The sequence below is a fragment of the Schistocerca piceifrons genome, chromosome 8, assembly GCF_021461385.2.
Source record: "Schistocerca piceifrons isolate TAMUIC-IGC-003096 chromosome 8, iqSchPice1.1, whole genome shotgun sequence".
Classification (NCBI taxonomy): Eukaryota; Metazoa; Arthropoda; class Insecta; order Orthoptera; family Acrididae; genus Schistocerca; species Schistocerca piceifrons.
This window is the reverse complement of record NC_060145.1, coordinates 331,535,718-331,552,127: the sequence shown is the minus strand read 5'-3', so window position 1 is coordinate 331,552,127 and position 16,410 is coordinate 331,535,718.

The following is a 16,410-nucleotide window of genomic DNA, read 5'->3' as shown; positions in this document are numbered from 1 at the left end:
TGGGCAACGACCTACCTTCGTGGACCACTGTAGCTGCGAGGTCCTGAGGGCGGCGTGTGGCAAACACTGCAAAGCCGACGCGCACACTGCGGTAAATGGCACCTGTCGCTAACCCGCGGCCGGGAAATGGCCAAAAAGAGATGGACCGGTGCGGCTAATCCTCGCGTTTGGTTATCGGCGGAGACGGTGTTCAGCAAGGAATAGGCAGGGTATAGGTGAAGGTGTTCAGCGGCAAAGAAGGAGCAGGTGGAGAGGTAAAGACGTGTGGATCTCAAGGAGGGGGAGGCTTTCTTAGGTTTTTTGTTTTTATTTTTTTCACCCCGCGTCCCTTTCTCCGTGAGTCGGGCCATAGCGCGTACCGCCTGCCGCGGGCCGTGGCAGCCGTGGACTGCCGGTGCGCGGCAAAGGGGAGGGGTCTGCTGACGTCAGGGGGCGACGTCACGGCCGCGCCGCTTCGCCATTGGTCGAGGGTCCCTGTACCTACCCCTCTTCCCCGTTGTGAGCGAGTAAACTATCCAGCCAGAGCTCCACTACGTGCCAACGTGGCGGTCTATTTTTATTTTTTTCAGTTGCCTCGTCTCCCGCTCTTTACAACATCCCACTCCTTTTGTAAAATACAAAATAAATAAAAGCCCACATCCGACTCAATTCGTTAGTGCCGGCAGGAGACGACCCCTTTTCAGGTGGTTAGTTAGCCGTGCAATTTTAATTACACCCATCGAGCGATTGGCCTCCCTTCTACACATCCCTTAAAAATTAAACGCTCGTTCACTGATGACAGGCTCTCCCGGATCGAATGGGAGAATAGATGTGAAGGGTAAGAGTCAGAAAAGGTAAAATAACGCGTAGAACACTGCACGTGCAGGCATTTGGCTGGCAATGCTATGAGTGGTGGGACTTCATACATCCAGTGTGTGCGCGCTTAATGTACGAGTCTCAACATTCATGACAGGTCGATTGAGATCAGAATGATGATCATATTCTTTGACCAGTAGTCGCTCCTGCGGCAGCTCACTTTGGGTTACAGCATGAATTATATATACATATTCGACAATATCTGTTCCCGCTTTATAATCAAGTTTATTGTTTACGTAGTCGATTGTCACATTTGGTCGTGCAACGTGATTCAGACGGTGAAGCTGGACAGTACAGGTGTCTAAGAAAAAACTAATCCACTCACAACTAGATAAAAAAGAAAAAGGAAGTGCTCGTCCACGTGTCACTTGCTAGGCAGAGAAATAAGCTTCGAGTGCCTGGGATAACGTAAATCTTCTATATACATATGTTCTACAAGAGAGTCATCTACGAGCATAAAGAGTAAGACTTGCATAAGCTCTCTTTTATTGTTTTAAAAAGATAGCGAGTTTTGCGAAACCGACTTAAACTACCTCGATGTATAGCTCTACCAAAGCCAAAGCGATGCACCGTTACATAAAAACAAAAGGAACTGCATGTGAAAGCCCCCACGTGAGAGCACGATCCGAAACACATATCGCCACTCAAAAGCAAAATCAGTAAATGACTTTCACTCACTGCGTTTGTACCTAAGAAGAAATATTTTCACGTTTCGCTTGAAGAAGCCAGTAATATACGTTAAGATATTAATTAAATAACCAGAGAAAGAAAAGTTAACGTAGCTACATTTTGTTTTTGTGACATTACTTCACTGAATCTGCGCCACATTTTACGAGTTTTCACCCCACGTACATCTCCCCTTCATTTCACTGGAATATGAACACCATCTGTCTGTGAATCACGCTAACCGTGTTTTGTGTGTTTTGTACTAAAAGTATTTGGCCGTGTACAAATTTCCACTTTGGGGCCTGTTATAGAACAGGAATAGCACTGTTTACAGGGTCGTAGATTACAGTCTTTATTTTTAATGAGAAGTACAAAGTAACTAAACATTAAACATTGCCTCATCTAAGCACCGTCCATTGGCGGTGTGCTACATTCTGATTGAAATTATTTTGTGACTGACATTCAGCGAGTAGACTGGTAGGGGTTAGCCGCCTGCCAGTCGTAGCTGTTTCTCGACCGCCACGTGCTAGTTCTGATCGCTACTTTGTGGGTACGCGTAGCGCCTTCAGAACTGTGGCTGGCTGCATGCTGGCAACATAGCCCCCACGCCACTACAGTCTATAAAGCACAAGTAATTTTAATCGCAGTATATATATATATATATATATATATATATATATATATCCTGATAATATATAACAAATAGAAGGACATCAAATGTTTTTGATTTTTGGTTATTCCTATGAACAAAATCTTGGGCTCATCTGGATCAAATACATTTGTGAACTTATAAAAATCTAAAAATCTGTGTGGCACCCAGCATTGAAAGCTGTGAGGGCATGAGCTGCTCTGTCATTACCTACACGCAGGGAAAAACGAAACTTGATTTGTCGTGATAGTTTTACTTTACTAAGGGATCGGTTGGTAGGACATGTTTTGAGGCATCAAGGGATCACAAATTTAGCATTGGAGGGCAGCGTGGAGGGTAAAAATCGTAGAGGGAGACCAAGAGATGAATACACTAAGCAGATTCAGAAGGATGTAGGTTGCAGTAGGTACTGGGAGATGAAGCAGCTTGCACAGGATAGAGTAGCATGGAGAGCTGCATCAAACCAGTCTCAGGACTGAAGACCACAACAACAACAAGTATCACATAGAAAATAGCTGCTACAGCAATCGTAACTATTGTCTATGTTCAGTTAGGTCAGTGATCCATCTTCAAATGAAACTTCACAGCAAAAACGTAGGGACTATACGTGTCTGAAAGGTTTTTAATTTTTTTTCTTTGTCCGCGTCTGGAAATCAGTACAGTAGTTTACTGAAATGTATGCACATACAAATTTGAAACAGCAGGACTGAAAAACAATAACAATTCAGTCGTTTCCATTTAGATCGTCAGTGTACGAAGCAATCAATGATAGAAATGAATATCTCATGTAGTTCCAAACCAGCACCGAAAGCTTCGAACACCATCCGGTGGCAAAACGTTCTTCACATACTAGTCTACGTGAATAAAAATGACATACTGTAATATCTTTCTGGGTTTCCGAGTGTAGATAGCCGCGACCCTGTTAGACGAGCACTTTTCAAAGAGAGCTGAGACAGAGTGCAGGGAGCGCTAACTACATGTGGGAGTACATGTGGGCGGCGCGGCACCCAGGTCCTCAGTGATGAACACGTGGCTGTTTTTTATCGCCGGGCTTTCGCCAACAGCCTCGGGAACCTTTTGAGAATGCCATGAATGAGCTCTTTACTATACGATAGGCATGTTGCTGTCTCAAAGAAGTGTCATTGTCCTCTAAGCTGTTTGCAGTACAGTAAGAAAAACTAGCACGATTCTGTCTATGTCTTAATAGCTCGTTAATAGATTTAAACAACTTAAGTTAAGAAAAGAGCATCTATAAAAAATATTCAAACTCTAGTACGGCATTGTCAATACATTTTTCTGTCACTGCATGTTAGAACGATTTCGTACAAAAAACTGAAAATCACGAGGCGTGAACGTTCTATTCTTTTCAAGTTAATGTGTTTTCATCTTGGAAAGCATAATCAAACGACAGCTGATCGCCGTTGTCAAGGAAGGTAGCATGCCAGTGAACTTGAATGAATACCAGAACCTATGGAAACCATGTACTTTATTGCATGTGAAGAGACAGACATGTGAGACTAAATAGGTTATAAGTTCAAATCCATGTTACGTTAAACTGGAAATTATAACCAAGGATTTGTCTGCTGTTGCAAGCACAAAAATCGGGAAAGGTTTACATAAACATGGAGAATATCACACAAATGCCGAAGATATGTACACTTGTTAAAACATTGAAATATTTGGCAAATATTGAAAATTTAAAATCGATAAAAAAACCAATTCAACTATCAAAGTATTCTAGTGTATTCAGTTACAGTGATGAAAACTCACAAGAATGGCCAATAGATGCTAATTAAGATCTAATAAAAATTGACGTACAAATAAATTCAAATTCAAGATGGAAGAATTTTAGGAACCCTAATGTAAAAAATAAAAGATGATAACAGAATGGGAGTTAAAAAAGTAAATAAACGTTAGTGAGCTCCTCATTTGGAAACGATGAAGAAAAAAATTAAAAGAAAGAATGAGTGAGACAAGCCATATGAGAAGTGCGAAAAAAATAATTAAGGAAACTAGATGAAACTGATTTGTGTAGCCAGGTCGGTATGCCCCTCCCCTTGCTGATAACTTAGAGTTCAGTTATGGCAATTTTATGCTCCTGGTATTTTGCTTTGTCAAATGTAAACATTGTATATTTTACATCGCCTCCGACAGCGATGGCCAGTTGCTGTCAGATGATGGTCTTATAAATCGAAATCTGGTTACTAAAAATATAGCTATAGCAGAATATTCACGTTTCGCATGTTTTTCGTTCACCAGTAGACTCCAAACTATAAGCTCCCAGCTGTGTCATTGAGCAGTCACAGAGTAAGGCTCTCTGCATTATTCAGAAGTGGCCATATGCACCCAACTAAGAATACGAACTTTAGAAAGATGTACAGATGAGGAGGATAGGAAATCATTTTGAGAATAGCAAGAAACAAAGGAAGTTGTTGAATAAAGGAAGCAAAAACATCTGTTATAGTCCATACGCGCACACACTACAAATACAAGCCATATACATTCGTGTGGATACAGTTGAGGTGGTAGTGAACCTGATCAGTTGCTGTAATCTCATCTGGAAGTTTCCAAGATAATTCATTAGAATATCAAAACTTATATCACTGAACTATTCAGTGGTAGAAAACAGTGTAACAATATAGCAACCCTTTTTCCCAATCACAAATATGAAATATAAAACTTCCCGCCGGACTTCAGCTATGAATATCCGTATAAATACGGGGCACGAAGTTAGGATGTGAAGTAACACACGTCCACCGATGTTTCGTGACAACAGTGTAGTAACCATTGTTCGTATTACGATTTGCAGAAATCTAAGGGAAATGTTGTGCAGGCGTCGCAAAGTATACGCCGTAGGAAAACTTTAGCAGCAATAAAGTGATGGAAAGTTCACATTCTACAACAGGCTGAATGTTATCAAACGTGCATTACACATTAACATACATTTTATTTAATAATGAGGCAGTTTACTCTTTAGTATAAGAGTTAAAATACCTTACATTAGCATAGAAACGAAATAAGAGGGAAAAGTAAATCTAAGTTCGGCTGCTAACTCCGCCATTCAATATATCACGCATACATTATTTGAAATTAGTAATGAAGACACTGTGACGCAAATTTTAAACCTCTTGTGAGACTACATGTAACCTACATTTTGTCTTTTTACTGCTTTCGTTGTACGGAGTAGACATTCCCTTCGGCTTATATTAATGAAAGAGAGATTTCTCTACCATAATACAGGAAAATTATATCAAGTTTTAAGGGAAGTTCTAAGATATTGTTCTCAATGTTAAATAATCCTTCAACTTTCCTCAATCGTGCGACAATCAGCTGTGGCGGAAGAAAAGCATCGTCAGATAAATTGCACGACAGTGTTATGACGGATCGTCAGCGAATGCGACGTATGTCTGAAATGGAAGTACGTATCGGGACTGATAACCCTGTAGTTTGGTCCCTTTGTACCCCAAACGAACCAACCAACCAAGTACATATCATACAGTAAGTAACCAAGTACATATTATACAAGAAGTCAACGCTTCGTGCATAGACGTCCGTACCCACATGGGCTAATGCACTGTCTGCACATTAGACGATTGCAGTCTTCATATGGTAACACTGACAGGCAGAATAAAGTCTACACAACAGCAAAGAGATAAACACGTTATTTGTAAATAAGAGACAAGGAACAGGAATGCTAAGACAGAAAAAGCCCTATACTTTCTAGCTGTTGTGTAAGAATACCCCTAAGATTTTGGGTCAAGTGAAATTTTATGAGCACTAAAGATCAAAATATTGAGAACCCTGAAACGTTAATTCATGCTGAAGCACTAAATACGTATCTGAAATACACTTTTAACTAACAAATAACACTATTTCGCCGGCATAAATGTTTAAATTGAAGAATGGACGAAGTAAATCGCGTCGACCGATTTTTCATTTCATCACAAAACTCTAGATAGAATTATTGATAAAGAAAAGTCTTTCACATGAGTAGTTAACACACAACCATTTAACCGTGAAACACTAAAAAATTGCCCCTTCTATTCTTCAGTCATAAACTTTCTTCTCACATATGCCCTTCGGTTGTAATAATTGACGTTTGTACACCACATGAATCATTCTTTTTCATTTTCAGCAACTTACTAAAGTTTTCGATGTCGTCTCCTAAATTGCACTTCATATATTCTAAAAAACAGGTAGTGTGTTTATCAAACATTGTTTGTGACAGTAAATGTATCTCAGTTACCAATACAAATAACATTTTGTGTTGTGTTTCTGTACTATGAAACCTACATGCACTATGCACTATCCTACTGGATTCATTTTCTTTGTTACAACACTTACAACGCCATTCACAACATATAACACAGGATGTTATACAGTAGATTTGCTTTGTAGACGGAAACCATTTGTTCCTTATATCGAAGTTTATAGTCACTGAAGTCACTAATAGACGCGCATTTCTGTAGTAAGATATTTCTTATTGCATATTTTTGTCTATCTGTGTAGTTATTTCGATACTTTCGGCGGTGTTGGCGGCATTACTCGACTCCATAAATCAAACTCCAATATACAAAATCAGTACGAGACTGGTGCGAGTATTTTAGGAGATACTAGTACAGACTCCATCGAAATGTCAGCTGTGATTGGAATGGGTTTTATTCCACACTGTTTCTGCGATGGAGTTGTTTGAAAGTTAAGCAGCTAAATCCGCAATTTTTGAACTGACCGCAGTAAAATCACGTTTTCCTTCACATTTTCGAAGATGTTACGCAAAAATCGAGATTCTACATACAATTTTGTCTGTTTTTCATAAAGGACTCAAAAATCTCACCTTACTCTTTTCTACAAGTAAGGTATTTCAAATATCAACGTGGATTCTAATATTATACGTTTCCAGCTCGATCTTAATTTATATTCATTGTTCTGCTGTCAGTTGCTATTTCTGTTACCAACAGCAAGGTTGCAGAAAGCTGTTCCGTTTTGCACAAACCTTGATACAATATCCTTCTTTCACCTGCCTGATTTTTTATCCGAGGTAGCAAAACTCGTCCACTCTTAGAAGCGTCTCAGTTTAGCACTTAGCCATTCAGCATATCCACCTGCCGCGCGTACTACGACCTGAGATTTTTTATGTTTATCTGCATATTACAGCCATCAGCTAGCACATGTTTCATTTCGTTAAGCTCCCGACTCAGTTCCTGTTCAGTTTCCGTGACTATCGCTATGTTATTAGTGAATCGCCAGAGTTTGAGTACTTATGACAAGCCTAGAATCTTTGTTCTGTGTTCTTCCTGCAGAAGGTTTGGTCGAATGAAGTATTCGTTGTATTGCAGATAACTGCAGGGTGGATACTTGACATCCCTCTCCACCTCTTTTACATACCTTAAATGAATGACAGCTGTTTTGCAGCTCAAGGTTTTTTCGACGTAATAAATGCTGCAAAAACGCTCAGGCCTTGCATTCTTTCAGACACAGCATTCAGCGAAGACGTTGGCAGCATCGGCAGCAGTTTTTTTTTTTTTTTTTAATGAAACGTGATAAACAAAACTGTCAGTTCATCTTATGCCTCCATGATCGATTTATAAATCTGTCGTCATCTCAAAGGTTAGCTTCAACAACTATTAGGCATGGCCCAATTGCAGATGATATGCCCTTGCCATAGTTAAAAGTAACTGGAAATATTCTACAATCGACCGGAGACGGATGACAATCTTGTAGGTTAACTTTAATGCCAAATAATATTCATCTTTCAGATCTGTAAGAAACACAAGAAGTGCTTCGCTCTCAATCATAAAATATAGATTAATGCTTCAAAAGACTGTAAGTCTGTGGCTGTCACAAAAAGCGTCCAGTAAACCATCCAGCGTGAAGTTAACCATCTTCAGTTGTAATTAGAATGTTTAATACAGTTTGACTTAATAACGTACTTTTTGTATGAATTAATTTAAATCTTTTACCATCAGTTGTGGTGTTGTAATGGTGGCAACGGCTTTCTTGCTTTGTAATCTAGCAGCATAGCAGCTGAGCTATAATTTCTGCACATCCTTATAGCTCTTATAGACGCATTTTATGCCTCCACTGGTCGGTAGAATCTAAGATGAAAGCAAATACAGTGCTGTAATCAGAATGAGGTTTTGGTAACTACTCTTCAACGATATTTTCCATATTTTTTCGATTTTCCGTATTTTTTCAATATCGTCTATATTTTTTCAGATTACTTCTAGCTTTCTGTTTCCCATTTTTCCACATACTTCTATATTTTTCCATATTTTTCCATTTTTCCACATTTTTTACGTATTTTCCTACAGATTCCTTTTTTATTGTATTCTATGTGTAACTGCACAAGAATATTAATTATTATGCTTACCGTCATAATTTTTTAACATCCAACGTGATTCGAAATCCCTGTGGAGAGAATCTAGAAGTGTCTACAGGGTCACTTGTTCTTCTCTTCCCAGATATCCCAGAAAAAGCTTCCACCAACTCGTAATGCTAAATGCCAAAGCCGTTTATAATGTACACTAAACTACACTCATCAACTTTGTATAACAGTACCACATCCTTCCTTCCCGGTTCACTCTTACTCTTACACACTAAAGTGGTGGCATGATGCTAGGTAGTCACACAGAGCCTTTTTGTTAAAAATATCAGCAAAGTCTTGAATTATCTCCACAAAGCTGGTGTAATAATCCTGGTACTTGATCCATTAGAAAATGAATTTTGACGCCGGCAAACTCTACTTTATGCAACGAAGCCGTATGTTCTTTATATTTACTGAAAATGGCTGCCAGTGCTTCCCTGCCAGATTTTTTTTTCGATATGCCTATTGCTGATGCAAGTGAGCCACGTGTAGGGGAACATGGAAGATTGAAGCATGTATATTTTGTGTCACGCCTCTCCTCCATCTGTTCGTTACAAAGGAGACCTACAGCCTCTTTCGCCAATTCAGGTAACTCCCCTATATAATGTTCTTTTTTTTCTAAGTGAATGTTGAAAGGTGGCTACACTGAGCCACAGCGCCAGAGAGTTTTGTTTCGCCGCCTCCACTGGCAGTGTTTGTTGAGATGTGCTAGTAGGCAGTGCTTGTTGAGAACTCGTAGTAGACAGTGCTTGCTGAGATGTCGTAGTGAAGAGTGCTTGTCGAGATGTGGCAGTAGTCAGTTTTTGTTGAGATGTGGTAGTAGCGAGTCGGTGTGGAGGTATTGTAATGATTAGAGTGCTTTTGATCAATATATATGAAGGTAAAAGAAAAAAGTTTTTCCTTTTCTTTTTATTATCTCAATGTTTTAAATAATGCGTCATTACAGGTTCAGTCAACAAAGCATCTGGCTTGTGTTCTTGTATTAGAGTGTAATTCTGGTTTTCTTGCGCAATTATAGGATTTCTATTTTTCTTAATTACTTCAGTATAAATGGTATTTAAAATTTCTCGTCTTATTGAAGAAGAGCCGTGCCAGATGTGTACGTTGAGTCATACTTCCACACACAGAACAGTTATACTTGTGCTTTGGTTTCGCAGGTTTTATAGTTGCTGGGGACTTAATTAATTAATTGTGTTAACGAAAATTTTCATTTCATTCTTTGTTGTTGTTCTATGCAGTCAGATTGCGTACAAAAACTAGTCAGGGCCATCCGTTTACGAGACACAGCGTAATCGGACATACAGCTATTAAATCAAAAAATTAAAATTATTTGCATTTTATTTAATTAAGCCCCCATGCACGTGGCGACCGCTGCTTCGGATCGTCCCTTGAAATTCTTCTGATTGTAAAAATAGTAGACAGTAGTATTGTTGTAGTAATTTGTAGTTTCGTAATTGTAGTCTATATTGCATGTGTAGATTTGGTAATTGTCATTCTTCTATTGTTCGTTAATCGTGTTCGAAGGAAGCATTTCGTGTGAATGGTATTGTTGGAGATAAAGTGTCATTGTGTGTAGTTTTCATATAGTGACGAGTTTTGTATATTTTGTAAATGATTACGCGATCAATGAAAAAGGCAAAAATGATGAATAGTGAGAATGACGATATTGTTAACGTGGCGAAAATAGTCCGGAACCATTTCAAAATTTTTCTCAATCAGAAAATTCACAGAATACGAGATTAACGACAGAAGATTCTGTAATGGTATCGAACACAGATAGCCTTACAGCTATGACGAAGGAAGCTGGTTTTGTGGGAAATGTTAGGGGCGAAAGGAGTTTTGAACTAGTTCATACGGAGCAGTTGATGGGTGCAATATTAAATTTGGGATCACGGTTAGACTCACTGGGATCACAGTTGCGATCTGAATTAAAAACAGATAGGGGAACAATGGAAACACGGTTAGACTTACTGGAATCACAAATAGGAACAATTAAAACTGAGATGGGAACAATGGAAACACGGTTAGACTCACTGGGATCACAGTTGGGATCTGAATTAAAAACAGATAGGGGAACAATGGAAACACGGTTAGACTTACTGGAATCACAAATAGGAACAATTAAAACTGAGATGGGAACAATGGAAACACGGTTAGACTCACTGGGATCACAGTTGGGATCGGAATTAAAAACAATGGGTTCACAAATAGGAACAATTAAAACAGAGATGGAAACAATGGAAATACGGTTAGATTCACGAAAAGGGACATGTTTCAAAAACATGAAAGATGAATTAAAGAAAGAAATTAGAGAAGAAGTACAACCGATTTTGAATTCTCACAATAATAGATTAATTGCAGTAGAGATTAGACAAAGGGAACAGGATAGAGAACAGGAGGAAAGAGATCGCATGATAGTACAGAAATTTTCAGAGTTAAATTTACAACGTGCAAAAGATAAGGAAGAAATATTTGAGAGAATCGAGGAATCCGTACCAAATGACAGATTAAATAACCTAACACAACAGTATGAACAGTTAACTACTAAATGTGACAATACCGAAGCCCGAGTCGCGACACTTACAGAAGACGTAAATAAACAGAAAGAACAATTAGGTGACTTATCGGAAAGAGTTGAGGAGATCTCAGATAAACTGATAAGTCTTAGTTTAAATGGGGACAGAGATTTGGATGATACAGCTCCATTACCATTTGCAGAAACCGAAGAGTACCAGAACATAAATAAGCATGTTGAAAATCAGGGAAAATTTAATGAACGCGTTAAAAGGGAAGTTGAGGCATTACGAAAGCAAGTCAAGCAAATTGAAGTCGAAATCGTAGGAAAAGACAGCAAAAGAAATTTAGAATCACAGATACCAGAGGGGTTTGAAGAAAATAATTTGTTTCATTTACGGGATGCAACAAGAGAGCGCCAGGCGCGCGAACTTGACAATAATCAACATTGGGACTGGGACAGACGCGGTAGGTCTTTGTCGCCACGAGGCGAAAACTTTGACTATAAACACTTTTTGACTGTTCGGAAATTTAAGATCTTCCGCAATTCTAAGAATGACATACATCCATGTTCATGGTCAGGTCAATTTGCATACGCACTTCCACCAAATTGGCCACTAAGTCACAAACTGGAAATTATGTGCGGCTATTAAAGTCCTCAGGGGATTCACTACTCTAAGTGAATATGTGCCGTAGCGTGCATAGGGCCCCGAGCTGTAGTGGTGCTATTTCCCTTTTAGTTTTCTGCACCGCTGCCTACTCTTTTACTATTCTTTGCATCTGTCAAACCAACTCTTCGACTATCAATCTATCTAGACAGTAGGTAAAGATTAACCGGATATGACTATTTTACCCAAAAGTGATTTCGGAAATTACCATTTGGACTTACTGTATCTTCAGCAACATTCATTCGTAGTTTAAACGAAATTTTACCTGTTTATCTTCGTGACAATATTACTTCATATGTTGACGATATTCTTATTGCTAAACATTCTTGGAGTGAGTACAACAAAATTTTGGATTCATTATTACGTATTTTTGCAAGAGTTGGCATTACAGTGAACTTGGGAAAACCCGAATTTGGTCGTTCTCAGGTGAAATTTCTCGGTCACATTATTTCTACAGAAGGTATTCTTCCTGATCCAGAGAAATTAGACGCTATTCGTAATTATGCTGTTCCTACCACAAAACGTGATGTTCGTTGTTTCCTTGGTGTCTGTAATTTTCTTAGACGCCGTGTTAGATTGGACAATTTGGCCACACCTCGTTTTTGCGAACTATCTGGAAAGTTCTTTTTAAACGAAAATCGGTCGACAACTCTGTTTGGTTAGTTTGTATTCCTGATGAGTGGGTCAATAAATTGATTTGGTACACACATTTCAGTTATGCACACTTTGGTCCCAGAAAATGCTTTCATAAATTACGAGAAAATTGCTACTTCAGTAATATGGAAAAACGTATTCGATCTGTTCTTGCCAAATGCAAATTATGTCAAAAGGCTAAGCCGCCAACTATTTCTCATAGAGCACCGTTGTTTCCTATCATTCCAGCGAAATTAAAGGACATGGCTGCAGTCGATTTGTTCGGTCCAGTGGTTCGTTCTACTAATGGTTTTGCGTACATTTTGGTAGCAGTGGAACTGACATCAAAATATTTGTGTATTACACGTTTACGCAAAGCAACAGCTCGTTCAGTATCTAATGCTTCCATCAAACATTTTCTTAAAGTAGTGGGTCATGTTGATAAGGTTATATCAGATAATGGATCACAGTTTCGCTCTAAAATTTGGCTTCGTACTCTACGGCGTCGTAAGATTGAACCAATTTTCATTTCACTTTTTCACCCTCAATCTAACGCTTCAGAGAGATGGATGAAGGAAATCAATAAATTGTGTCGACTTTATTGTCATCAGAATCACAGAACTTGGGATCAGTATCTTCATATTTTTCAAAACATTCTGAATGAACTTCCAAATGACTCAACTTCTTTACCGCCTATACTGATATTAAAAAACAAAGCACCGACAAATCGCATTTCTGAAATCGTTCCTTTTCCGCCTACACGGAAACTGCGGCATTCTGAAGTTGTGAACCTGGCTCTGCAAAATATTGCATCTGCGGCTGCTAGAAGAGAGAAATCAGCTAAACGTCCTGGTCGTTTAAAAACTTTGTCAGTTGGTCAAAAGGTATTAATTAAGTCCCACCGTTTGTCTCACAAATGAAAGGGATTGTGTCGCAAATTTTTTCTGCTTTATAACGGTCCATATCGGGTTCGCAAAATCATTCATGATAACACTGTTGAAGTAGAAACTCTTAAATCTCGACGCTCTAAGGGAATACATCATATATCTAACGTTAAAATTTTTGTGGAATGATATACTTTTGAAAAATTTTTGGGGAATGACATACTTTAGAGAAACTAACAGCTACATGTAAACATGCAGAGAATACAAGGATACCGCGCTGTGTTTTGGCGGCGGCATATACTCAAAGCAACAGTCAAGTCTGCGCGCCGCACAAGGCAATCGTTGACAGCAAACAATTGCTTCCTACGTCATGCGCCTACAGCTGATCGAGCGCTCAGTGCGAATGCACTGACAGACGTAAACAAATACACAGTCTAATTTCTCCGATTAAATTCAGTATAAAGCTATAGTGACTTGATGAATTATGTTATTAACGTTCAGTATTTTTCAGGATACGGTTCTATAAAATATTTAAGAACTTCAGGTAAATTCTGTGTGTCTCCGACGTTAAGACGACTTGCTATCGAGAAAATTTCAGGAAGAATGTCATTTAGAAGAAGAAAGTAATAAACTAAAAAGGTAACTATTAATTGAGTTTATTTTTTCAGGTAACATATTTCCACTTAGGTACGTACTCTAGACGTAATTTGCTGCTCGCAATTACGTGATTCATACTTTGTGCTAATGTCATGTTCTATGAATTTACTTGTGAAGCGACGTGCTTGCGTACATTTGCTGATTTTTGTCAATGTTTTATTAATGAACAGGGTTGTTATTTGTGTATATTATGCATCGCTTGGCTGCTATGCTTTTTCACTGATGTCATATTTTTTTTTATTTTGTGCCTGCTGTGCTTATTTATTTAAATTATAATTGTCACCTGATTAATTGTGCTCACTGTGATTATGTATGTAGGTTACACTTTGTGATTTATCTGCTTGCGCCTTTATGTTTACTTATTAAGATGACATATGAACATTTATTTGCTTATGCTGATATGATGCTAATGACCTGTTTATTACGTAAGATATATGTTTGCTGCTATGCGTATGGATTGCATATTTATACATTTCTGTTTGTTGTCATAACTACTCTTTAATTTGGTATATAGAAATGCTGATATACTGTGTACAAACGTAGAGTTTAGGTCACACTAGGGTATTAATTATAGATTGTTCGCTTGGCAGAGCCTCGTTGTAAGAATTGTGCTGCATCCACTTGTTGACATTCTGTTCTCTACTGGTATATTTACTCGCTATTGCATGTTTTGCTTACGCTCAGTGCCTTATATTTTTAAGATAGCAAAGTGAACTGCTATAATTCGACATAAACGACATTAGTACAAGAAACTTCATAGAAGTCACATGAGCTGGAGGTTTTATGGAAGCTGTATAAATTTATGCTAATAGGAAGGAAGCTAACGACATGACATACCAAAACTAGGTTTAGACCATTGACAGTTATTACACTGCATTTTTCGTGAGCAATTGAAATAGGAAGTGACACTTGACACAAGAAATACTCCACATGTTTGCTTCTGTTTGCCATAATTCTTGAAGTGGTGTACACACTGTGAAATATTATGATCATTCACACTCCGTAATCGTACTTAATTACTGAGAGTTATTCGAACTAAGTCTGTTAGAGGTCATGTATGCATTTCTTTTATTTAATGATGGACAAGGTAACCAAAACCCATCTTATAATTTATAATGAGTAGAAGATTTGGGTCAGATGGATTACACAGAGGTTGTGTGTTGACAGTGTGTCTTCGGATTGTATGGGATGATGAGGTTTGCATTAGGATTTTATCTGTACTTGTTCGAGGAGACTGACTAGAGGAAAGAGTTGTTATGGAAGTGAAATGATATTGGCGATAAGGTTTATATGTGTCGACGTATTGAAGAGGTATTATTGAGGTATTGAGATTATATGGAGTTGATGATTATTGGAGTTTTTGTGGACAAGAGGTAAGGTAAATGATATTGATGATAAGATTTATATGTATCGATGTAAGAGGTATTATTGAAGTATTGAGATTATGTGATGCTCATGATTATTGGAGTTTTGGTGGATAAGAGGTAAAGTAAGTGAGGTGCATATTTTTTTTTGTTGGTCTATATGGAACAAGGAGGATGAAGATAGCAGACTAGAACACTCAAATAGCAGAAAGATTGTCTACATACACTTTGTTAAATCAATAAGCAGTACATATTTTATTTTTTTTGGAGAGAGGAAGTAATTGCATATCTTGGCTCACTGACAGTTGTTCAGCAACCGTACATTTTGATCTGGCTTGGCAAACATTGGTCTTGACATGATGACTATGACATTGACTTAACTATTATTGACTGTTATACATTGCTGCCATTACTACTTGATACACATGTCGATCATCAAATTTTGACAGAATTGCATTTACACAGTTAACACTATTCAACTACACAGCAGTACTTAATGTGGATGAAAGATGAGTGAGTGTGTTTTGTGTGTTTTCCTTTCCTAATACTACCCACCTATCTCCTAAATATTATTTTATTTGTTTGTAGTGGCTTGCACTGACACCCATAAATATTATAGGTTTACTGATATTTGAGTATTTGTAATAGTTAATATGACATTTATCTGATATCATTTGTGTGTTTATTAGAATTTGTATGTTTAGTGTAAGAGCATTGAGAATAATGTTGTAAAAGCATTTGTATGTGCATTCAAACTATTGTTCATGCCTGAACTGTCTGATTAGTGATGGTGAATATTATGAACTGTTACCTGCACTTTTTCAACATAATGGGTGCCACTTAGAAATGATTAATTTCTGCTGATGAACTGTGTGATTAGGATAGTGAATATTATGGACTGTTACTTGTACTTTTTCTACATGATTGGTGCCACTAGGACATGTTTAATTTCTGCTTATAAACTCTGATGAACAGTGTGATCAGTGATAGTGAATATTATGGGCTGCTCTCTGGACCTGCTCATCATTGCTAGGTGCAACTGATGGACTGCTTCTACTGAAATGAAGTCACTTGTTGGTGTCTGCACCTGTCAACATTGCTGGGTGCCACTGATGGACTGCTTCTACTGAGATAATGTCACTTGTTGCTGTCTGCA